Source organism: Corvus hawaiiensis, chromosome 16, assembly GCF_020740725.1.
Source record: "Corvus hawaiiensis isolate bCorHaw1 chromosome 16, bCorHaw1.pri.cur, whole genome shotgun sequence".
Lineage (NCBI taxonomy): Eukaryota > Metazoa > Chordata > Aves > Passeriformes > Corvidae > Corvus > Corvus hawaiiensis.
This window is the reverse complement of record NC_063228.1, coordinates 7,582,586-7,606,058: the sequence shown is the minus strand read 5'-3', so window position 1 is coordinate 7,606,058 and position 23,473 is coordinate 7,582,586. Positions and strand designations below refer to the sequence as shown.

Genomic DNA, 23,473 nt, shown 5'->3' with positions numbered 1-23,473 from the left:
TTTAGCCATAAATTTTAGGCTGAAATCCTCAAAATCATCACAGTCAACGCTGAATTCTAAAAAGTGACAACTTGGATGATTTTTAAGATTTTTTAAACAAAATCTCCCCGCTATGTTTTACCCAGGAACTTGCAAAAAGAGAGAATTCCTCACGGATCACTCCCACGAATAAAACAGAGACGCCTGTGTACCAGTATTGATCATTCCCTTCCAGCCAGCCCCCAGCTGGCAGGGAAAGGGTTAATCCTGGGAACACTGGAGCTTTATGGTGTGCACAGCCAGAATTAGCTCCCACCCCAAAATGAAACACCGGCAAAGCTGTGCTGCATTAAGGGGACTGGAACTCCATAATAATTTATGAACTGGACTCTGGTTTTTTACACCCCAGCCAAACAATGGCGAGGCAGGAGGTCCGAGGAAGCCGAGGGTTAAAGGTGATTTTGTAGTACCTGAATTCCCTTCAATAACTCAACACATGACCATTAGGCTGCTTTATCTGCCTCTATTAAGAAGAGCTGATGAAAACTTTTAATCTGCTTCCCAATGGCTCCAGGCACTGGGGGGATAGGAGCTTGTTTTGTTGGGAGCATGGAAATACCCCAAAAAATGAAAATAAGAAGCGGGGAGTGGGGTTGCCCAGCCCTCAGCAGGGATTTAGGAGCTGTGTCCTTGCTGCGGATATGGGGGACATTGCCCTGCCCACACCTCTGCCCAGGTTAGGGATAGATGGGATATCAGGGAGAAATTCCTCCCTGGGAAGGTAAAGAGGGACTTGGATGGAATTCCCAGAGAAGCTGTGGCTGCCCCTGGATCCCTGCAAGTGTCCAAGGCCAGGCTGGAGAGGGCTTGGAGCACCCTGGGATAGTGGAAGGTGTCATGGGGTGGGAATTAAATAATCTTCCAGGTCCCTTCCAACTCAAACCATTCCATGATTTCTGGGAGAAAACATCAATCATAAATCACCACTGACTTACTACAGGCTACAAATCACATTTTTCCCTACATCAGGATGACTTTCTGCACGTTCCCTCACGTCCTTCCCACTGCCCCAACACCAGCTCTGCCCCAAGGGGTTCTTGGTCTTACAAATCCCATCCTGCAGCCTCTCCTGCTCCCAGAGCATCCCATCCACAGATCGCAGGGCTCCCCCTTCTCCCTCTGTCTCAAGACACAAGAATCCAGCACCAAAAACTGAGCACATTTATCACACTTTGCCCCAAAATACCACGACTTTGGCTGACAACAAAGTTGCCAAAAAGAATCCTTTCATGGGCTGGATGTGGCGGCAGCTGTGGGGATTTCGCAGCAGGGAGGTTTGCCCTGCTCCTCCTCAGCTTGGCACTACTCTCACTGTACACGAGCTTTAATTCCAGGAGTAGAAGTTGTGTGTCGAGAATCCGAGTGGAGAGCATCACCTGGGGAGAAGGGAATGGGATCTCCCTTAATCCTATGGCCTTGCCTTACCCAAAATCTGTCTACACTTCTTCAGCAGCCGCTGCAGTGCTCTGGCAGCACATTTTAAACACCACCTCTCCACCTCCAGGCCCTCGTGGTGCATCCCTTTCAAACAAAGCAGGATGGAATTAACCCAGTGGATCACCCAGGCCTGCCCTGCAGCCCCAGCTACACTCTGTGTATGTGAGGATTCAAGGAAAATAAATAGAACTAAACTGCAAACCCTGCAAGGGGATTATTTATTTATTTATTTATTTGGAAGTGGATTATTTATTTATTTGCAAAGCCAAGCCAGAAGCATCCACTGCCTTAAAGCCTCTACAAACTGAGCCACCACTTCAAGAGAGCGAATTTGGGATGTTTCAGGAACTTCCAACAGAAATAAACAGCGTGGGCCCAAAGCAGAGGGCAAATATTGAGCAGTCCCCAAAATCTGTCAAATCCAAGGTAACAACTGAAAGACCTTTGAGATACCCACTGCACATTCCCAGGGTTGCCGGGGCCACGCCTCGCCCTGGCGGATTATTTACCTTTCCAGGCAAATCCATCATCCCGCTGACATTCCCAGCAAACACAAACAAGGAAACTCCTCTTTGTTGCTGCGTTTTGGGGAGAGCAGAACCAAGGCTGGCTCAGTTCGGGGGGGGGATGGATCACCCTGGGATTTACCCTCGGCACAGGACAGCTCCAGGAAATCCAGGAGCTCCGGAAATCCAGCCACAGGGACAGCATCCTGTGCCAGCTTCGGTCACACCTGCCGCAACACAGCCTCTCCTTGTCCCCAGGGCAGTAAACACCCTTTGATCCGGACAGGACCCCTGGGACAGACACCTGCCAGAGCCCGGGGCCTCGGAGCCCCAGTGAGCAGGGGGGATGTGGGATGGGACCACTGACAATTGCTTTGGGCTCTCCAAATCCCATTCCAGGACAGGATGGCACAGACAGGGAAAAACAACAGGAGAAGGAGTTACTTCCTTCATCCCCTTTGCTCCGTGTGGCCCATCCCAGATGGCACCTTCCTGTTCCAACGAAACCAACTAAATTTGGATTAATCCGTGCTCCTGGTCAGCACAAGTCTGGAATGAACTTCATTTGCTCGGATTCCAGGCCAGGAAGTTGAGGACAAGGGGATCAGCTGCCTGCAGTCCCCTGGGATGGCCAGGACAGTGCCAGGGATGTGCAGTTCCCATGGGCTCCTCACCAAACCCTGGGGTGACCGCAGAGGAACAGGGAAGGCACCAAGGGACAGGGGCAGAGCACCTCAATTTCTACAGGCACAGACCACAGAAGCTCTAAAATATAAACCTAGGTGCCTAAAGCAGCCTGAAGCCCAAAGGACAGGAGTATTTTTAATTTAATAACCGGTCCTGCAGGGACAAACAAGGTGGGAAAGGAAAGGGAGCTGCTTTTCCTTCCCAACAGCTCTGCAAGGGTCAAAACATCCCCGCCCCGTGCTGGTGACAAAATGGTTCTCACATTCATCTGTGTGTGCTGCAGCTCAGGGGAAGAGCTGAGGGCTTGGGGGAGCAGCAGGCAGAGCACTTCACTGATGATGCAAACTCCCATTTTTAGAGCAAGATCACAAAATCCCAGAATCACTGAGGCTGGAAAAGCCCTCCAAGATCCAACCTGTGCCTGATCCCCCTTGTCCCCAGCCCAGAGCACCAAGTGCCACATGCAATCTTTCCTTGGCTACTTCCAGGGATGGGGACTCCAGACCTCCCTGGGCACCTCCAGTACTCAGAATCCCATTCTCTTGTCCCTCAGCTCTGTGTTTGATGAGAAACAAATTCGTGATTGGAATAATGAATTTCTCTTCCAAAGCATGGGATAACCGAGGTGCTGGGATGTGGGTATCCGGAGCCAGGCAGGCACACGCTTCCCTGCCTGCCTCCCAAAAGCAGCACCAACTGGAATCTCAAGGAATAACATCCCCCTGGCACAGATCTGAAACCCCAAAAGCTGTGGGGCCACTGAGGGTCTGTCCCTGTCCCCAGGCTGGGCACAGTGGGGGTTGCTGTGGCTTTTGGTGGCAGCCAAGAGAGAAACACCACAGAGCCTGAGGAGAGGATGGAAAGACAGGGAGAAAGGAGGAAAGGCAAATTAGGGATTTTGCACCTGGAATACGTTTAGGAAATGTAACTAAAACAACTCCTGAGCCCCATTACTGAACTGCTACAGTGGTTTGAAACTCCTGCTCCTCTGGGCATCCCCACCCTCCCAGCCAGGAATTCCTTCCCAATATCCCATTTGTCCCTGCCCTCTGGCAGTAGGAAGCCATTCCCTGTGTTCTGTCCCTCCATCCCTTGTCCCAAATCCCTCTCCAGCTCTCCTGGAGCTCCTTTAGGCACTGGAAGGGGCTCTGAGCTCTCCCTGGAACCTTCAGTTCTTGAGGGTGAACAATTCCAGCTCTCCCAGAGCAGAGTGGCTCCCTGGGAGGAGCAGCTCCCACTCCCAGAATGGAAATGCTGGGCTGGGAGAAGCAGAATCCACTAAAAAAAAAAAAAAAATCAGGAATAAACCAAACCCCTCTCCTCTCCCTGTAACCTTCACAGACAGAAACAGGAACTGAAGGCTGACCAGTTTACGGGTTTGAAATCCCCCAGGACACGAACCCAGCCCCTCCTCTCCCTCTCTCCTTAAAGCCCTGTGTAATCTTCGAGCAGGTAAGGAAATAAAAGCTCAATTAGAGCTACTGTAACTCCCCAGTTGTTTAGACATAATTGTCTAAATAAAATAAAGGGCTTAATTAGCAAGATCATCAACATAAAGGCAGATTTGAATAAACATTCGCTGCGTCAGTCACAAGCAATTAAGGTTTCTCTTGATAAGAGCAATCTCAGCTGGATGCAGATGTTTTTCATCATGCAAATATTTGTCTTCCTTGGAATAATTAAGCCCACTATTTTTTAAAAGAAACTCTGCAAAGACTGGTGCTGGGAATAATCAATATTTCCCGTTCTCCCCCAGGAACCACATCATCCCTGACAAGGGAATTTTCAACAGCGAGGGAAGTGTCCTCCCACTGAGGACACTTACAAGAAATACTTTTGTGTCCCACTCAAGTCAAACAAAAGAAAAAATCTGGCCTTTAAAAGTCTCTCCCAGCCCAAACCATTGCAGGATTCTCTGATTTCACCTGAAATAAGAACAGAAATGGAAGCAACCTGTACCCAGCGACACTCGGTTTCTACCCATTAATACAAATGGAACGTGCACAACGGGATATTTTTAGGGCCAGATGAAGGAAGGACTCACAGAAATGACCTTCTGTGATAGATGTGATGAAGTTCCAAACCAACTGACTGCTCCTGGCATGTGCTGCCCTGCAGAGATCCCAAGTAGGAGTGTTCCCACTCCGTGAGCCCTGTCCCAAGGCTGGACTCGATGATCCTGGAGGTCTTTTCCAAGCTAAATGATTCCATCCCTGCCTCTGTCCCCACAGGGCTCAGCCAGGACAGAGGTTTGGAAGATTTCATCCACACAGGAATATGAAAAGCCACTTATTTAACACCCTCTGGATGGGCTTTGCTCCTTGCTGGAAATCAAGGGATGGTGAAAATAAATAAATCACCCTGCAACTTAATGCTGGTGGTGCCCAGGGCAGCTCCTGTCAGTGCTGAATTCCTCCTCCTGTTGCTGATCCATCTGCACACGCTGCTAATCAGGTCAGTCCTCCCTCCCCTCTGCCCCAAATTGCATTTAAAACACAAATAATAATAATAAAACATCATAAAAACGTCACCAGACAAAGCAAACACACCAGAACCCTGAACCTGCTCTCGCTGATATTTTGTCCCAGCTCCTATAAAATTAACTTTTACAACTTTTACTGGCAACTCCAACCTGGGTCGAAATTATTCTCTGATTACTGTGCCCATATATCTCAGGGCAGCCAGTGACCCTCAGCCAATTACCTTCAGGAACACTTTGCACACATCCAGGCTCCACAATTAAATCTGGGATAACGCACACCCCGCTCCCGGGGTGGAAAAGTCTCCCTGGATGATTTGAAATGTGGCAAAAAAAAAAAAAAAAAAATTAAAAAAAGTTTGCTCTTTTAATCCTAAAATCAATCATGCACAAACTTTAACAGCCTGGGAGGGTCGCGAGGACTTTTTTTTTGTTTTTTCAAACACAAAAAAACCAAATAAAAGCAAATAAAAGCCCCTGAGCATGCACGGTGCTGGCTTTCATTTCCTTGAGTAAACAGCATGTTGTGCAGGGAAGAGGAATACCTGGAATTTCGGCTCATTACTGCCCTGTGAAATATGTCTCCAATGCCAGGCCTGGCTGCGGGATTTAAGCCTGGCTTAGTGCAGTTGCTCTGGCCCAAGTGTCAGGACGTGGAGTTTAATTAGCCCGGGCTGTGCTGAGTGCTGCAATCAGATTCTGCTCACGCTGAGCAGCTTCGGCTTCAACGGCCCCAAAAGCATTAAAAGGGAAGGAGGGTGAGGAATGGGAAATTTCAGCTGCAGATTTGAGGCAGCTCCCAGACTGCTCCAGGTTTGGGGGGAACGGCTTCCCGTTGGATTTATCCCACTTTAAGGTTTCCTCCAGAGCTCCTCCCGAGCACGGGGCTGTGGCACAGATCCTTAGGAAAGAGGGTGCTGCTCCCAAAGGATGCCCAGCCCTCGGGAATGCGCCCCATGGAGCCTGGCTCAAGCCTCCCCTCGCAGGGAACGGAGACATCCCGGAACGAGTCCGTGATCCCACTTTAATTCCTGAGTGCTCAGGGACAGCTTGGGGCAGCAGCTGGGGATTACTGCCCCCGACACACTTCCCATCCCGATTTATCCCGGGGCTGATGGACACATTCCTCATCCGCCTGCAGCTCCGCTCCCCAGCTGCGGATCCCCATGGAAAAGGGGGAGTTTTTAGGGAAAACCCCGTGTGTGCACTGCGAGGCCAGAAGCCAGGCCTGGAAGCACAAATTAGAGGTGGAAAGCTAAAAAGGCCTGGAATCTGCTGATTGCTTACTCTAAATTTCAACTGAAGAATGAATTGCAATATAAATGATATGATTCTATCCAACACAACTTTGTTTACCAGCCACTGTCTGAAAGATGGAAAGATATGGAAGAGACTGAACAATAAAAAGGCAGAAAATCCCAACTCTAGAGATATCCAGGCTTGCTCTGGCAGCACTCCCAAAAACCAGAGCTCAGTCAGCAGAAGAAGAGCAGAAGAGTGCAAATCCTCACAGAAGAAGGATGGAATTGACTACAAAAAGCAAATCTAAAAAATAACCAATAACCCCCAAACTAAGCAGCACAGGAGAAGAGCACAAACAGCATCAGAAAGAATCCTAAAATCTCCTGAGCTGGAAGGGAGCCAGGAGGATCATCAAGTCCAACTGCAGAGGACAATCCCAACAATCTCACCCTGTGCTGAGAGCAATCAGCTCCACCTGAGCCTGCCAAACTCTGGGCATCCACGGCTTCATCCCCGATGTCAAAATTCAAACAAAAGGGGTGACTCCACCACTCCTAAGGGGTGTGGGAGGGAGCTGGAGAGGAAGCCACACTGAAAAGAGCTGTCAGGAAATCCTCCCATCCAAAGAATCTGAAAGGACAGGCAGGGAATGGGGAAGAGAAGTGTGAAAAGAGCAGAGGGAGGAGAAGGCCCCGTGATGCCCTCAGGTATTCCATGTGCAGATCCTGCCTTTGGCTGGGATGCACAAAGGGCTCCTTCTTCCGAGGGGAGAGAGAGCCATGCAGAACATTCACCATGGCTAATTAATTTCGGCCCCTCAATTACCAGGGGGATCTCGTGACACAGCTTTATTTGTAACCTCCTTTTTTTTCTTTTTTTTTTTTTTTTTTAATAAACAAAAAGCAGATAAGAAGCGTGACACCTTTAATGGCTTTACAATGGCTTTACAATGGCTTTACAATGGCTTTCCTGCCAGCTCATCCCACGTGGAAAGCCTTGTCCTGCCTTGGGGAGTCCCAGCACTCATCCCTAATCCGATGATCCACAAGGACATCACAGAACCATGGAATGGTTTGGGTTGGAAGGGACCTTAAAGCTCATCCCATTCCAACCCCTTTCCACAGGCAGGGACACCTTTCACTGGAATATCCATCCGAATCCTCTAGGCAATGGAAATGCAAGTGGAAAATGGAAAAGCACTAGAAATTGAATTGCTTCAGATATCAAAGCAGAAAAAATCCTATTTTATTACAAAAGATTTGCTGCCTCCATCGCTGTGTTCAGGCAGGAGAAGCCCGAAGTTCCTGGACAAAACCCACAGGAATAAACAACGCTGTGGGTTGGTTTCTTTTTTTAACTGGAAAGGGAAAAGCTGTTGTTTCTACACCCCAACACAGATTTCCACACCAACAGCCACATGAAAATAATTCAACTGAGCACACCGTGCTCAGAGCTGCTGCCAGCGCACCCATGGGAGGCTGGGGACCTTTGCACCAGAGCCAAACTCACCAAAATGGGACGACACCTTGATAACTTTGGGGTGAAGCCCCTGCGGAGAACCCAACCTGCTGCCTTCCTCCTCCTGTCCCTGCAAAGGACACGGAGCAGCCACGTGTGCCTGGGAATAATGGGGACATTCTTCCACCCACCCCAAGCCTCCCACGGGAGGGCCCAGGGCCTGCTGCAGAAATGGCCCCGTTTTATTTAAAGGAACAAAGCACATTCCCTGCGCACCCGGGCTGGAAGCAAACCCTAAAGCCAAGAGTTTGTCTCCACAGCTTTAACATCCAGGGGAGAATTCCATGAAATGGTGCCTAAAAGACCAGGATCAACCATGTTGGAGAACATGAAATATATTCATGGTTTGGCAGGCCTCAGAGCAGGGCCTGTCTCTCACAACTGAACTTCTGCAACCCAGGAGCTCTTTCCAAGGAGAAGCCCAACGTGAAGCCTCCAAGGAAACTCAGAAGCGCCTGTTTTTCCTCAAATCATTGGTTTAGCTCGACAAAACAAGCCAGCAGAGGCCTTCCCTTGCTCCAGAGGGAGGGTTTGGGATGCTCCAGCACTGTGGGAAGCTCTGGATGGCTCTCCTAGAGACAGCCGAAGCCAGGGGCCCTACAAAAGCAGTCGGATCTCTAAGATCAAGCCATGATCCCATCCAGGAGGGAGCTCATGGGGCTGCTGCTGCAGGCTCCAACAGCATCAACGCCTTCCCAGCTTCCTCTCCCTCATGGACACACGGTGCCAAAGCCATGAAAGCGGTGCCAGCAGGAGCTGAAATTCCTGGTTCCTCCAGCTCCTCATCCTCATCCCACATCAACATCCTCGCCCCACCACGCTTCCTGTGACATCAGCTCCGTGGCACCCCAGCATTCCCTGGGTTTCAGCCATCCCACACCCCTTCTAACCCCATTCCCCTCCCACCTGTGTGCCAGGTTTTCCTTCTCCAGCAGCACCGATCTGGTTTCAACCCCACAGTCCCAAGCCTTTGTGCACCAACATCCATAAAAATCCTATCCTGGACTATTGCAACTCTCCCATATGGAAGTGTTTATTACAGATGGAATTCCTGTCACTGGGAAGGTGGGAATATCCCATCTCCACTGCGGAGCTGAGAACCACAAGCTGCCTTGGAATTCCTTTCTTTCCATAGAGATAAGCCTTGGATCCCTATGGAATGAGCAGATCCTGCTGCAGGCCTGACCCAGAATTTGGGGAGAGGAGTAACTCCTGATGGTTTTGGGCTCTCCAAAGGCTGATTTAAATGAAAAATGAAAAAGGAGAGACCTCTCCTGCCACACAACTCAGCATAAAGCACATTTCTGGGCAAACTTCAAAAGTTTAAGCCATCCCCAAAACTTGGGCATGGAACTACTTCAATTTGGCAAAACATCAGCTGTGCTTGGAACCCCAAATCCAGCCAAAGGAATGCTGAGCCTGAGAGGGATGGCCCAGAAGGAGATAAAGTATTAAATTTCTGCTACATCTCAGGCAATAAAATCAAATTCGAGCTTGGAGGGAAGGGAATGGAAAGGCCGATGTGTAATTGCTGGGTGAAATTTGTGTTTCATTTACTCGAGAGGGACATTTTGGAGTTTATCAAAACCAGCTGCTGTCACAGACACACATCCATGGTCCTGGAACATGGATGTGATTTATCCCATGAAATCTGGAAACGAAACAAGACAAAGCTCTTAATATCTTTTATAATAAATTATTTCAACAGGTAAAGCAAATACCAGAGCAAGTTTTCCTAATGGGTTACAACAACAGAAATCAGGAATCCAGGAGCTCTGGATGGTTTTTAGTTTTTAATGGTTTTGGGCTCTCCAAAGCCATGAAACCATTAAAAATGTGGAATATTAAATGGTGAGTTAATTACTGCCCACTGACACCTGTAACCCTGACACACCCATGGCACACTCAGCAACAAAATTCCTGGCAAGGAATTCTTCCCAAGATGCTTTCAGGAGAGCAAATTTTTGCTGAAAGTCAAATATTTGGCTAAAAATCCCATATTCCCACGGGCTGGCACCTTCCCAGCACGAACTCATGACCGCATCAAGCATTGTGGAAGCTCCTGGTTCCACAGCCAAACCCCACTCCTGGGATTTGATGGTCCTTACTCCCCATTCCCAAGCCATGGGACAAACCGCAGGACAGAAGCCCAAGGTCTGGCATCACCTCGGGCACGCTGGGCTCAGATCTGCCAGCTGGGAAAGTGGGGATCATCTTCAGGGAACCAGGACTTGGAAAGTGGCAACGAGATCCATGGGTGAAGGAAGGATCAGAGTAAGAGGAGAAGGAGGAGATCTAAAGAAATCAATTCTCTGTTCTTTGGGATCAAAGGTAGCTCTTCTGTAACAGCAGGAGAAACAAACTTCATCATTTCATCCACTATTCCAGGATAAAAATTCCTGCCTGCAATCTCCAGAAGGCCCTAAAGGAGGAGGTGGACTAAAAATCTCCAGGGAAATACATCAGTGTATGGATTTATAGGGGTTTACTCCGGGAATGTCACAGCACACCCTACAAAGGGCTCTCCTGCCACAAAAACCACAGGGATTGGCTCCATCATTGGAGGGGATGGGGCCAAAAATGCAATAAAAGGCTCCTGAATGTGCCAAGGAGCACCTGGGACAACGCAGGGAAAGGCAAACTTAATGTTCCCCATGAGGATCTGGCTAAATGATTAAATTTTAATTAAAAACCCAAAGGAATTTCACCCCGTTTTGGCTATCACCTTTAACCAGCAGCACCAAAAAATCCCAGATTGGTACAAAGATGTGAATCAAGCTCAGCAGTGAGAGATTCCATGGAGGTGGAGGAATCCAGGCACCCTCTGGAGCAGGGCAGAGCTGCTCATGCGCCCTGACACAGCCCGAGGGCAGCAGTGACCCCCTGACCCCACTGCCCCCTCAGCCAGCAGGATCCAGTCTTCCTGAAGCTACAAACAGCACTGCAGCCAGATCCCTGGGCTTTATCATCCCATTTATTCCTGTATTTCCACCGTTTAAGGATTGTTTGTGTCCTGTTCCACTGCAAGGTTCTCACTGCTTTTCATGCCCCTAAAATGTGAAATACATCCCAAAATACATCCCAAAATCCCCATCTGCAGCATCACCTCCCAGTGCTTATCCATGTAACAGGCAGCTCTTTGTTCTTCCATGGAGGAGAGTGGGTAACCTAACCTATCCTATCCTAAAGGGAACTCTTCCTTCAGTCCATGGTGTAAATTGAACCAAAGTGCCGGAGGAACAGCCAGGAATTCCAGAGGGCTCTCCCAGAAACCCCCAGCCCCAACAGCTCCTGTAAGGGTGACAGATAAAATCCTGGAGGGGAGGAAACATCAGACATCCAGGAGACGTTAGGAACATCCAAACTGGCATTTAAACCCATTCCATGTGTGATGTCAAGGCAATGCTGCTAAAATCCTGTATTCCTGCCCAAAAAAGTGCTCTGGGAGGGAGAGGCTGCAGCCTGGCATGAACACAGGACAGGAAACCTGGATTCATCCCCGGCAGATAAAACAGGAGATGGTGCTGAGCCAGGAATGAAGGAAAACCCTGCTCCCCTGGGACCACGGAGGGTCCCACTCCTCGTGCTGGGTCACTCGTCAGTTATTCCAGCTTGGAAGGAGAGTGAGACCCAAAAATTCCTACAGGATACAAATACAGACACTGAACAGGGCAGAGCCATGGATAAATGGGTTTAAACTGCCAGAGGGCAGGGATAGATGGGATGTTGGGAAGGAATCCGGGGTGGTGAGGCCTTTGCAGAGATTCCCAGAGAAGCTCTGGCTGCCCCTGGATCCCTGGAAGTGTCCAAGGCCAGGCTGGACGGGGCTTGGAGCACCCTGGGATAGTGGAAGGTGTCCCTGCCCATGGGGTGCACCAGCACATGAACTTTAATCTCAGCAGGTTCCAAATCCAGTTCCTTTCTGCATCATAAATCCAAAGTTTAATTAGGAAAGTCAGGTTTGACCGGCTTTGGGACCCCCCCTTTGATAAATGTGCCCAAATTATCCTTCCACTTCTCCCGGCACAGCAAAGAGTTCCCGGAGCTCTCCTTGGCTCCCGCTCCCTCCTGTCAATCCCTGTGCACTGGGATAGTTCAGGTTCAATGTTCAAAGGGAGGGAAATGTCCATCAGCTCTGTTTACCAACACAACTGCTGAGGGAGAGGGAAGGGAGGAGGCACTTGGAGCTGCCTGGAGGCCTCAGGATCCAACCTGCTCCCTGCCCATGGGGAACTCCTGCTGGAGCTGCTGGAAAAACCCTTTATGATGATTTTCAGCAACTTAAAAGTGTGGCAGCTGCACTAAAAATCATTAATGAGGGACAGAAAGAGCCCAGAAACATTCCCAGCCCGTTCCTGCTGCTGGTTGATTCCCACATCTACGCCGGTGTTCCCAGTCCTTCAGCTGAGATCAGAGCAGGACAGGGTCTCACATCACCTGCCAAGCTCTCACAGGCTGCTAAAATTGCAGTTAACTCCTCGAATTAAAATATTCCCCTCTTCTCCTCGGGGCCAAGGATAACACATTCCAGCAGATTTCCATTGTGGGCCGCTTGCAAACTGTTCATTGCAGCTCCTGCCTTAAGGATTTACCAACCCTGACAGATCCCACCTCCAAGGGCACACTCCTGCTCCTCCGGCAGGTGACAGGGATGAGGGAAGGAATTCTGCCCCTCTGCCCCACTCAGGTGAGACCCCGCCTGCACAGGAAGGACATGGAGCTGCTGGAGAGAGTCCAGAGGAGGCCCCAGAATGATCGGAAGGATGGAGCAGCTCTGCTGGGAGAGCTGGGATTGTTCAGCCTGGGGAAGAGAAGCTTTGGGGTGACCTCATGGTGGCCTTCCAGGACCTGAAGGGGCTCCAGCAGTTGCTGGTTGAGGACTCCTCACATGCTCCTCTGCATGAGCAGGGATGGCCTGACACCCTCAAGTTATAAAAGTAGAAATATTCCTGAGGGAAAAAGAGGGGTGGAAAAGGGATTTTGGTCCCAACTCACCAGCGGTGTGGAATACTGCACTGGGAGAAGAGCGGAACCAGCAGCAGGACTCCAGGAGCTCTCCTTTCTTAGGGAAGGGGAGTTCATGGAACTCATTGGCTCCAGGATAAGAAATCCTTCTCCTTGCTTGTCCCACCAAGCTTTGATTTTATGCCCTCAGCAGCTGATGGGAAACCCCAGCACAGCCCAGGCCCAGCTCCGGGAAAGGGTGGGCACTCCCTCACCTCATCCCAGAATCCCTAAATCCATGGGTTGATTGCAGACACTGCCCAGCCTGTGTTACAGTCAAACAGATCCAACATGACAGTGGGAAATTCAATCTTGTCCCGGGCTAATTGGACACGATCCAGCTCAGTCCTGTCACATGTCCTGATTAATGCTGAGGCAAGAAAAGCCCTTTCAGCCACCGAGACTGAGAGGGAACAGGAAGAATGTGATCCTTGGAAAACTCAGATCAGTGAATTTGTGGATAGGAGGAAGAGAAATGCCGGTTTTAATACAGATATTTCCACGATCTTGGCAAGGGCAGCGAGTCACAATCCCTGTTTTCCGTGTATATTGGTCAAGAGGGAAAAGCCTCTGGAGAGAGAGCCTGGAGGAGTCAAAGCTTTTCCCCTGGAACGGGGAATGACAGCAGGGTTAGGAAGAAGTTTTATTTCTTTGTGTTAAGCTATTTGGAGGCAGACTAGAAAACTTGGTTACAAAATTCCTTAATTAGAAATCCCAGGAAGTGGAAGAAATGGGTCTGAAAATGGGAACGCTCCTAAGGCTGGGAAGAGAAACCAATGTCTCATATCTGACTCCGCATGGGAATTTTGTAGCTTCAAAGTAAATAAAAATTAAAAATTTCAAATGAAAAAAAAATAGGAAAGAGTGTCCTGTTTTAAACTGGTGGGAAAAGGCTTCCTCCTGCTTTTATGGGAATTTTATCCCAGAAGTGGCTGGGTTTTGTCGCAACACAAATGACATCACACAGGAGATGATGGGACAGTTCCACACATGATTTTACTGATCTGGGGAGTTTTTCAGGTTGAAAGAGCTAATCCATACTGAGTTCCCCTCCCAGTTTTTCTGGAGAATGCATTCCGAAAATGATAAGCAAATTATCTTACATTACATTTAATTACAGAAGCTCCTAATTACACATCCCCGTTTCGAGGCAGTGGAGCAAATGCTGCGCTTCCCAGAACAGCAATTCCTGCAGTGCACAGTAAATCAGCTTGTGCTTGCCACTGATTTGAAACTTTAACCTATAAATTAAATTAATAAGAGACAAAGGCTTCTTTTGTGCATTTGCAAGCCTGTAGGATTTTAGAAATAATAGGACTGGAAAGTGATTTATATTCCAAGATTAAAGGTCAGTTTGGCGCACACGACTTTGGAGCAAAACACCACGGCAGAGACTTCAAATTAACTCATTCATGCACCCCCCTAACCCTGGATTCTTCTTTTTCCAGAGCTACAAGGGCTTGCTGTGAGCACTGGAGTACTCAGAAGACACAAAAAACTTGGAAAAACATGTGGAATTTTTCCCGAACTCTGGGAAGGAGGGAAATGTGCCTGGGAATTGGCTCAGGCCATCGGCCCCTGATCACTGAGGTGACACAACCTGAGGGCTGCACTTCAAATCAATGTATGTCCAACATGGGAAGCTTAAAACCACAGGGAATTCCATGGAAATGGCATAAATTAACTGGAAATTGGAGCTATGCAAATAAAGGGAAGGCTCCACTATTTCTATGAGGTTCTGCCCGTCGTGGGCTCTTCTCCTGGCCAGACCCTGTTTTATTCTGGGGGAATAAAAATTCAAGCTGAGCTTAAAACCTTTGGTGCATGACAAAAAATATTATCGTGGAATCCTGGAATGGTTTGGGTTGGAAGGGCCTTAAAGCCCATCCACTTCCACCCCTGCCATGGGCAGAGACACCTTCCACTGTCCCAGGCTGCTCCCAGCCCCATCCAACCTGGCCTGGGACACTTCCAGGCATCCAGGGGCAGCCACAGCTTCTCCGGGCACGCTGTGCCAGGAATGTTAACCAGAGAACTGGGATGGGTTATTACATTTATTCCCAGAAGAAAATCCCAGTAAGAGACCGGAGGAGGAGAGCTGTGAACCCCCATCCACCACTGGGCATGCAGCTTCTCCAGCAGAACTGAGGCGAGGGACCCGGAATGAGGGTAAATTCCCTACAAATGCTGAGAAAGGTGGGAATGGATGGGAAAAATGACTCTCCCTAAACTGCACCTGCTAAGGAGGACACCAGGAAAGAGACTATTTAATGTCCCTAAGTGCCAGGAAGGATGAGAAGAAATGAATCTATTTATGGCCATGGGGATTAGTTCTGACCATTGGGAGATTCCGGGTGTGGATACATCGGGATGAGGGCTCTGGGCAAGGTCTGGAGGCCTCGAGGCCCCAAACTGGAGGTTGTGGACCGAGACACCTTTGTAGGAACACCCCGGGAGGCCCCTGGGCCTTCCTCTTTCTTAAAGCAAGAAAAACAGACCTGGTAAAAAACTCCTCCCTGTGAGGGTGGGGAGGCCCTGGAAGAGATTCCCAGAGAAGCTGTGGCTGTCCCTGGATCCCTGGAAGTGCCCAAGCCCAGGTTGGATGGGGCTTGGAGCAACCTGGGATAGTGGAAGGTGTTGGGGTTGGAACTGGATGGGCTTTAAGGCCCCTTCCAACCCAAACCATTCCATGTTACTTCTAAAGACTGGAAAATCATCTTCTGCCATTTCCCCCTCTCATTTCTGTCTTCCAGAAAGCATCAAAATTTGTCATCTTCCTTCTCTTTGCACATTTCTTAAAACACCCCATTAACTGGCTCATAAATCCATAATTTAAATAACTACCAGAGCCTTGCCTCTGTTATCTTGCAAGCTGCCAAACCTCCTGGGCCCTGCATGTTCCAGGAGCGGTGCATTATTCCCCACAGCCCTGCGAGGCAGAGGGATGTGATGGGATCCAACATTCCTGCCCCTGGAGGAGCCCAGGGAGGACCAGAGCCACGTGCCGGGGCAGAGCACAGAGAGCTGGTGGAGTGGCTGTTGTAAGGATTCATCTGATTAGGATTGAAAAAGACCAAAAGGCTGGAGGGGGGAGGAAAAGCGAATATTTAAGGGAAGTGAGGAGGGTCCTGGGTGGTCTGTAAACGAGCTGGGAACAGTGGGAGAGTGTAACGAAGAGATGAAATCCAATAGGTGTACAGGAAGCTTTCACCAGGCTTAAAACAAATCCGTAAGAAAAACAGCAAAGAATCCAGGAAGAGGAATTGTGTTACTGCTGGAAAGGGGATTGGCATATTCCCAATGCAGGCCCGGCGTGTGACTGACAGCTCTGCTGCTGATCCCCCTCCCACACCCCAAACCCTCACCACACAAAGTTCCCCGGGGGGGAATCTCCACAAAACCTTCGCTGGTTTCTCCTGGTTTGGTTTGGTATTGATGGAATCATGGAAAGCTGAGGGAACCAGTGGGGCACAACAAGTGGCAGGTGCCACCCACCTGCTCGGCCAAGGGGGAATCCCAGAAGGTGTTTTTGGGTAAATAGAGATAGCATTTATGGTGAAGAATCACAGAGAGAAAAGCAGGTTGGAACTGCAGCAAAGAGACAAATAAAATCCTGCTCCAAACCCGGTGCTCCACTGCCTGTGGAAGCCGTGTCTGGGAGGGATTGTCATTGGAACTTAGATAGAATTTACATGGAATTCTGGAAAGGATTGGGTTGGAAGGGACCTTAAAGCTCATCCAGTGCCACCCCTGCCATGGGCAGGGACACCTTCCACCATCCCAGGGTGCTCCAAGCCCTGTCCAGCCTGGCCTTGGACACTTGCAGGGATCCAGGGGCAGCCACAGCTTCTCCGGGCACCCTGTGCCAGGGCCTCCCTACCCTCGCAGGGAGGAATTCCTCCCCAATATCCCATCTATCCCTGCCCTCTGGCAGTGGGAAGCCATTCCCCTTTGTCCTGGCACTCCAAGCCCTTGTAAAAGTTCCTGCATGATTCTCCTTTGGGAAGTTTCTCCCTCAGCACCTGCCTCCATCCACTTTCCTCCAGCAGGCCGTGGCTTCCTGAATCCAAAGATGCTGGGGCTGTTTTCTCATGCTGATTTGCAGCTCCACCTTTTATTTTGATAATTCTCTGACCAGACACTCCTGCCCCCTTCTCCTGAATTCCCTGCCAGGATCCTGGTCCCCCTGGACACAAAACTGATGCTGATTTTGAGGTGTTGGGCCTCCACTTCCCACATGTCTGCCGCGTTAGGTGCTCTGGGAACACGAGCCAGACTCCTGCTCCAGCCCTGACTGACAGCAAAGCCCTGCTCCCACCAGTGCTTGCCTCTGGAAAGCTGCTTCCCTGCCTGCTCTGCTTGGAATAAAATATCCCCCACCACATCCCTGCATAAATCTGCTTTTGTTCTGCCTCAGGCCCGGCGTTATTAATCACCCTCGTTCTTCCGGCACATCCTTTGAGGGCACAAGCCCCGGAATTCCTTTCTACTTTTTAAACCTGGCCTAACTGGGCATCACTGTCAATATTTATCATGCTGTCTCCTAAAACTGTAACTCCACCAGGACAGTTACACTTCTGGGAATTCACTGCTCCGAGAGCTCAGCCCTCATTTTCCGAAGCGCTGCTCGTCTGCAGCACTTCCAAATCCTGGGAAACCAGCACTCCTTCCCAGAAGTGCTCAGCTGGAAGTGATACCCCTGAATCTCTGCCAGCAAACCTGACCTGTGCAAACCCAGCAATGCAGATCCTCCAAGCCAAGCCCGAATCCCAGCTTTAAAGCGTTTGCTCCCTCTTTTTTTAAGTGATGGGCACATTCAGACCTGCAGAGCCAACCCAGCCTTGGGAATAACAAACCATTCCAGCAAATTGCATTCAAAGATCCCTTGAATGCATGTCAGAGACCTGGGATTCATCTGGAAAGCTGTCTGAGACCAAGCCCTTCTTGCAGAGCCCCATACAAAGTCCAGATACTGCATAATGAGCTTTTGATGTCCTGCTGACATTTATCTGCCAATGTTATTGCTCCAAGCACTTGCCCTATGATGGATCTCGTTATTTCATTGATCCCAGGCCAGCTCAGCCCTCGGCCCTTCCTCCAGCCTCATGCAACTCCCCAAAACCCAGCAGGGAGCCCCTAATCCTCAGTTTCCAACCCTCAAGCAGCCCTTTGAGACGTGGGAATAAAGACAAGTGGTTTTGCAATTCCACCTCTGAAAAGGTCAATTCTCAAAACTTAGGACCAAATGGGAAGGAAAAAACTAAAGCAGCTGAGCCCAAGTGTGTTCCTCCTTTGGTATCAGTCACCTTGCCTCAAAGATCCGTTTGCTTTTGCACCAGGAGATGAAAATAAACTGCATTTACAGCCCTCCATGGGCAGAATTTTGTTCCCTCTTTGCTCTCCTTACCCAGAACTCATCAACAGCAGCTTGGGCCTCTCCAGAGAGCTGTCCCATGAGGGCAGAGATGGAGCACAGCTCATTTCAGTCCCATTTTCATGGAAACACAACTTCCAGAGGGTGAATTTTTCTGTTTCAAGTTGCCAATCCCACGGTCACTTCTTGGAAGTGGCCCTGAGCTCACTGCCACGTGTCCAGCTCACCCAGGGCTGCTGGACTTCCATAAACTTTTCAAATGAGTTTTGGGGAAATCTGGAAAATTTCCCCATCTCAAGGCTGCATCTTGTCCCTCCTTCAAGCCTCGCATGTGCCCGACTCAGACACAGCCCTGAGCTGGAACCAGCAACATCCATCAGCAAAACCCTCCAAGTTCCCACCCTGCACGAAGGAAGGAGCAGAGACACAAATTATTCTGCATTTAATTAAATTCAGGAAGGAATCCTTCCCTGTGAGGGTGGTGAGGTCCTGGCACAGGTCCAAGGATTGTAAACTTAGGACGCTCCGTAAATATTTTATAGCGTAATTATTAATGTTACCAACTAAAAGATCCCCCAAATTATTTGCATGGTAACTTCCTTTAATAATTACTGTTTTCTCTTTAATTCAGCACCACTTCCCTCGTCTGAATTTGCAACTTTAGAATTTTCAGCACGAAATCTGAGCACCTGCTTCCCTGCTAGGAACATTTTCCCTTCCAGCGATGCAAACTGTTGGAACAAAGCCCACCCTGAGCCATCCGGGCTCATAAAAGCAGCTCATTTTCTGATTCATCCGAACAGATTGCTAAATATTATTTACTTTTTGTTTCATAATGGCCTGGAAAAAGCTGGATGAAAAGCTTAACGAGGTCTAATCCAGCGGAGAGAAGGGAGAAAAGGAATGAAGAGGCAGTTAAGGAGCAGTTTGAGCTTCCTTATCGCCCTTATCAGCACAGCTATCAGTCAGCAAGCCCTAATTAGGCACAAAATCTATTGTGCTTCCTTCCAGAGGTTCTCCAGGAACTGGGGAGCTGCTGTGGCCGGGGCTGGAGCACTGACTGACAGCCTCTGCTTGGGAAAAGCAGTTCCACAATAATTAGGGACAATTTGTCCCCGTCAGGAGTGGCATTGTGGCTGTGCAGGGGCTGGGGACAGAGCAAAGCTCTTCTCAGCAGCAGCGACACTTTGGGAGCTAAAATGGGGCTCAGATGAAGCAGAGGTTGGCTCAGTAAAATCCTGCAAACTTTGCTGCTTTGTGGTGACCAACCCATCCCGAGCTCCTCCAGGTAACTCCGGAGCAGGGCAGCAAATCCCAGATCTCACTTCCAACGCTGACAGAGATTTGTTGCTCCAGGAGTGTGATTTAGTTTTGATTTCCCTTTATCCCTTTGCTTCAGAAAATCAATTAAGGTTGGAAAAGACCTTTAAGGGCATCAAGTCCAACCACTCCCAGCACCACTACCACGGCGACCACTGCCCCATGTCCTCAAGTGTCACATCCACACGTTTTTTCAACACTTCCAGGGATGGGGACTCCACCACGGGGCAGCCCCTTCCAATGCCTGAACACCCTTTTAGGGAAGGGATTTTCCCAGTATCCAACCTGAGCCTCCCCTGGTACAGCCTGAGGCCGTTCCCTCTGCTCCTGTCCCTGTTCCCTGGGAGCAGAGCCCAACCTCCCCGGCTGCCACCTCCTGTCAGGGAGTTGTGCAGAGCCACAAGGTCCCCTCTGAGTCTCCTTTTTCCAGGCTGAGCCCCTTTCCCAGCTCCCTCAGCCGCTCCTGGTGCTCCAGCCCCTTCCCCAGCCCCATTCCCTTCCCTGGACCTGCTCCAGCCCCTCAGTGTCCCTCCTTTCCTCGGACAGGTCAGTGAGGTCCCTCAGGAGGGACCCGTGGCCGTGTCCAGCAGCTCCAGTATGGATTCGGTGCCCAGCGGGGCTCCTGCCCCAGCAGCTGCTCCCACAGCTGTTCCCACCAGTTGGTGGCTGAATTTTCCAAGATATCTGTCTGGAATTAAAAAGCAGCAGCACTTTGGCAGCCATTAGGAAAATGCATCACTGGATTGGATCCCATCCGGAGCACTTCCCTGGTGGAACACGGCGGGATGGGAGAGATAAGACCATGGAGGACTTTCCCATTCCCAAACTCCTTTGATTATCAGCTGGACTACTCTGCCAAAACCTCCACCAGCATCCAAAGGCTCCTTCCGGAGTGGCTGGGATCTGAAATGTCCATGTCGTGCCTGCGCCACCACAGCTGCCCTGTGCCAGGACATCTGGGCAGAGGGAGCTCCGCAGGGTTGGGAGCTGCAAGGCTGGTGAGATTTTCCAGCCCGGCTCTTGCCCGAGGGGATTTGCTCTGTTTGGAGCACGTTAGGATGTTGTGCCTGTGCCAGCCAGGCTGCACTCCCAGGCTCAGCCAAGCTGGGGCCAGATAAAGCTTGGAACAGGAGGTGCTCCCCCATCCGGATCCCAATCCTGGCTCAGAGCCGGTACCTGCTAAGAGGGGTTGGAAAGCTGCTCCAGCCCACCTGGGCGATGTCCTGCAAGCTCCAGAAATGGTCTGGAGTGGCTCTAAACCTTCCAAGACAGACCTTCCCACACTGGCTGTGGGATGGAGCTGTTGGGCTCTGGGAATGATCCCTCTGGAGCTGCCAGGGACAGGGTGACATGCTCAGCCACGTTCCCCTTTGCACAGGCAGAGATCCAAGGCTGCCTCTGCCTTCCCTGGCAGGCAGGATGCCCTGAACACCATGGGATGCATGCCAGAGGCTCCAGTGGAAGCAGAATTCCAGCTCCAGCCTGCAATCCCTGCACATGGATTGGTCAAGCCTGGTGTCCACAGCAGGTAAATCCCAATAATCCTGACGCCAAACAGACACGAGACCCAGAGCAGCTTCCCTCTGCATCAGCTGCATCAGGAACAGCTTCCACTGAGGAAAACTCCCTTTTCCTGGGATTTCTTGCACAGCAAAGAGCCCTCTAACCACAGTGAAACAACAGCAACCCCCAAAAAGGGATAAATAAACCCATGCATGGCAGATTCCAGGGCTTCTCCTGCCAGGTGCCACCCAGGTGTGTCCATGCGGACGTGGTGACGTGGAGCACACGAAGCTCCAGGACCCCAACCCAGAGACACTCCAGGCGCAAACCACGCGCCCACCTTGGAGCCCCTGGCCTGGATAGCACAGAAATCCATGGAGAAGGAGGTTAAAATCCTTGTTTGTGGTGCTTTGCCAAGCTGGGATTGGAGTCTGGAACTCCTGGCACCCACAGCCACGATTAATCCAGCAACCCTCACCCCAGGCAGCTTCCTGTGCCAAAGCTGTGCCTGGTGCTGCAGCAAAGTCTTCTCCACCTCCAGCAGAGCCTGAATTCTCTCCCACATTTCCATCCCATCTGCTCCTCAGGGATGCAGGAGGGTCAGGCTGGTGGGAAAATCCCTCTCCCATGCCAACCATGCCACTCCCCTCTCCAATCACCCAGAGAGCCCTCAGTGAGGAGCAGAGCCCCAGAAAGGCTGGGATTAAGGCCCTACACCCCAGAAAGGAAAGAGGGAGGGAAAAGGACCCATTTAACCATAACACCACCGCACTATTCCATCCACCACTCCCGACAAAAGTGGAAATGTTCTCTTCCACGAGCAGAGCCGCAGGTTCTACTACAAATAAATAGTCCAGGCAGGGATGGAGGCCATGTGTTTCCATTAATTCTCTTGGCACAGGAGCCCATGTAGATCTTGGATGAAGCTTGTGCTGGAGCAGGAGAGCTGGGGTGGCCAACATACATCCCAGCACACTCCATCTGGCCCAAATCCATCCCTGACCTGCTCCAGTCCCCACTTTTATCATCCTAATTACGAGCAGATTCCCAGCTCCCTCCCTCCCTCACAGAGGTACCTTCATCTTCCCCCTTTTCTCCCTCCCTCTGGCTGAAATCAGCAGGTGAATCCCAGCCCTTTGGGATTTTTGTGCTGTTATTGCTGGTGGACAAAATTTGGTCTCTTTCATTTTCCTTTTCTCACAGCCTCTTTTGTGCAGATTAAAATAATTGATATTGATAACGAGATCTGCCCCCTGCCCCGGTCCCAACTGCCTGTGCAGGCTAGGGATCCTTATGGATATGACAGGAATGGTCTTCATTAGCCCTCTGGGCTCCAGACCTGATGCTGGGATTGATTTGGGAGAGCTGGGATTATTGGGACTGATTGTTGTGGGCTGGGGTCAGCGGCAGAGCCGGCTGGGGGCTGGCTCAGAGCTGGATTTTCCCCAAGTGCTGCCAGGTGCCTGGATAGCAAAACTGGATAATTTACTGGGATAATTTACTGCAGCCACCTCCATGTTCAGGATTAGGAATGACAGCACTGCAGGGTCCTTTCATCCCAAGTTTTACTCGGGATGAAGTTGGATCCTCGGTGTTGTGTGAGAGCCAAGGGAGCCGCAGCTTTTGGACAGGCACAGCCCCACACTAAAGGGGGGAAGCCCAGTAAAAGTAAATGACAGTGACACAGAAAAGGAGATTTAAAGCTGAAAAGGCAAACAGAGCTTTTAGGACCTGCAAAATTCTATTTCATAAAGTAATGGAATTGTTAAAGTTGGAAAAGCCCTTTAAGATCATCAACAGCAACACCAACCACATTCACCACTAACCATGTCCTCAAGTGCCACATCCACATGGATTTTGATCACCTCCAGGGATGGGGGCTGCACCTCTGCCCTGGGCAGCCCTTCCAAAGCCTGAACACCCTTTTAGGGAAGGAATTTTCCCTGATGTCCAACCTGAACCTCCCCTGGCACAGCCTGTCCCTGTTTCCTGGGAGCAGAGCCCGGAACCCCCGGCTGCCCCCTCCTGTCAGGGAGTTGTGCAGAGCCACAAGGTCCCCCCTGAGCCTCCTTTGCTCCAGGCTGAGCCCCTTTCCCAGCTCCCTCGGCTGCTCCCCATCAGATTTGTCTTCCCAAATACTTGATGGACATGGATTCCAGAGCAGAGGCATTATAACAGCCTGGGCCACTGGCAGTGGCTGTGATGTCAATCCAGGGAAGGAAATATTCCTTCAGGACCATTCCCTTCACCAACCCAGAGCTCCTCACCCTGAGAGCATCGCTGGACGCAGCATTCTCCTTTGTACCATTGATAGAAAACTCAAACGCAAAAATAGAGGTGAGGAGAGGGGGGGAGCCGAGTTTG

The 23,473-nt window shown here is 50.3% G+C and overlaps 1 protein-coding gene across 2 annotated transcripts in view; it reads right to left on the bottom strand.

Moving 5' to 3' along the window:
• The window catches only part of LMF1 (lipase maturation factor 1), a 150,788-nt gene that overhangs the window by 61,932 nt on the left and 65,383 nt on the right, over nucleotides 1-23,473 (bottom strand). The gene's annotated exons all lie outside the window — the stretch shown is intronic.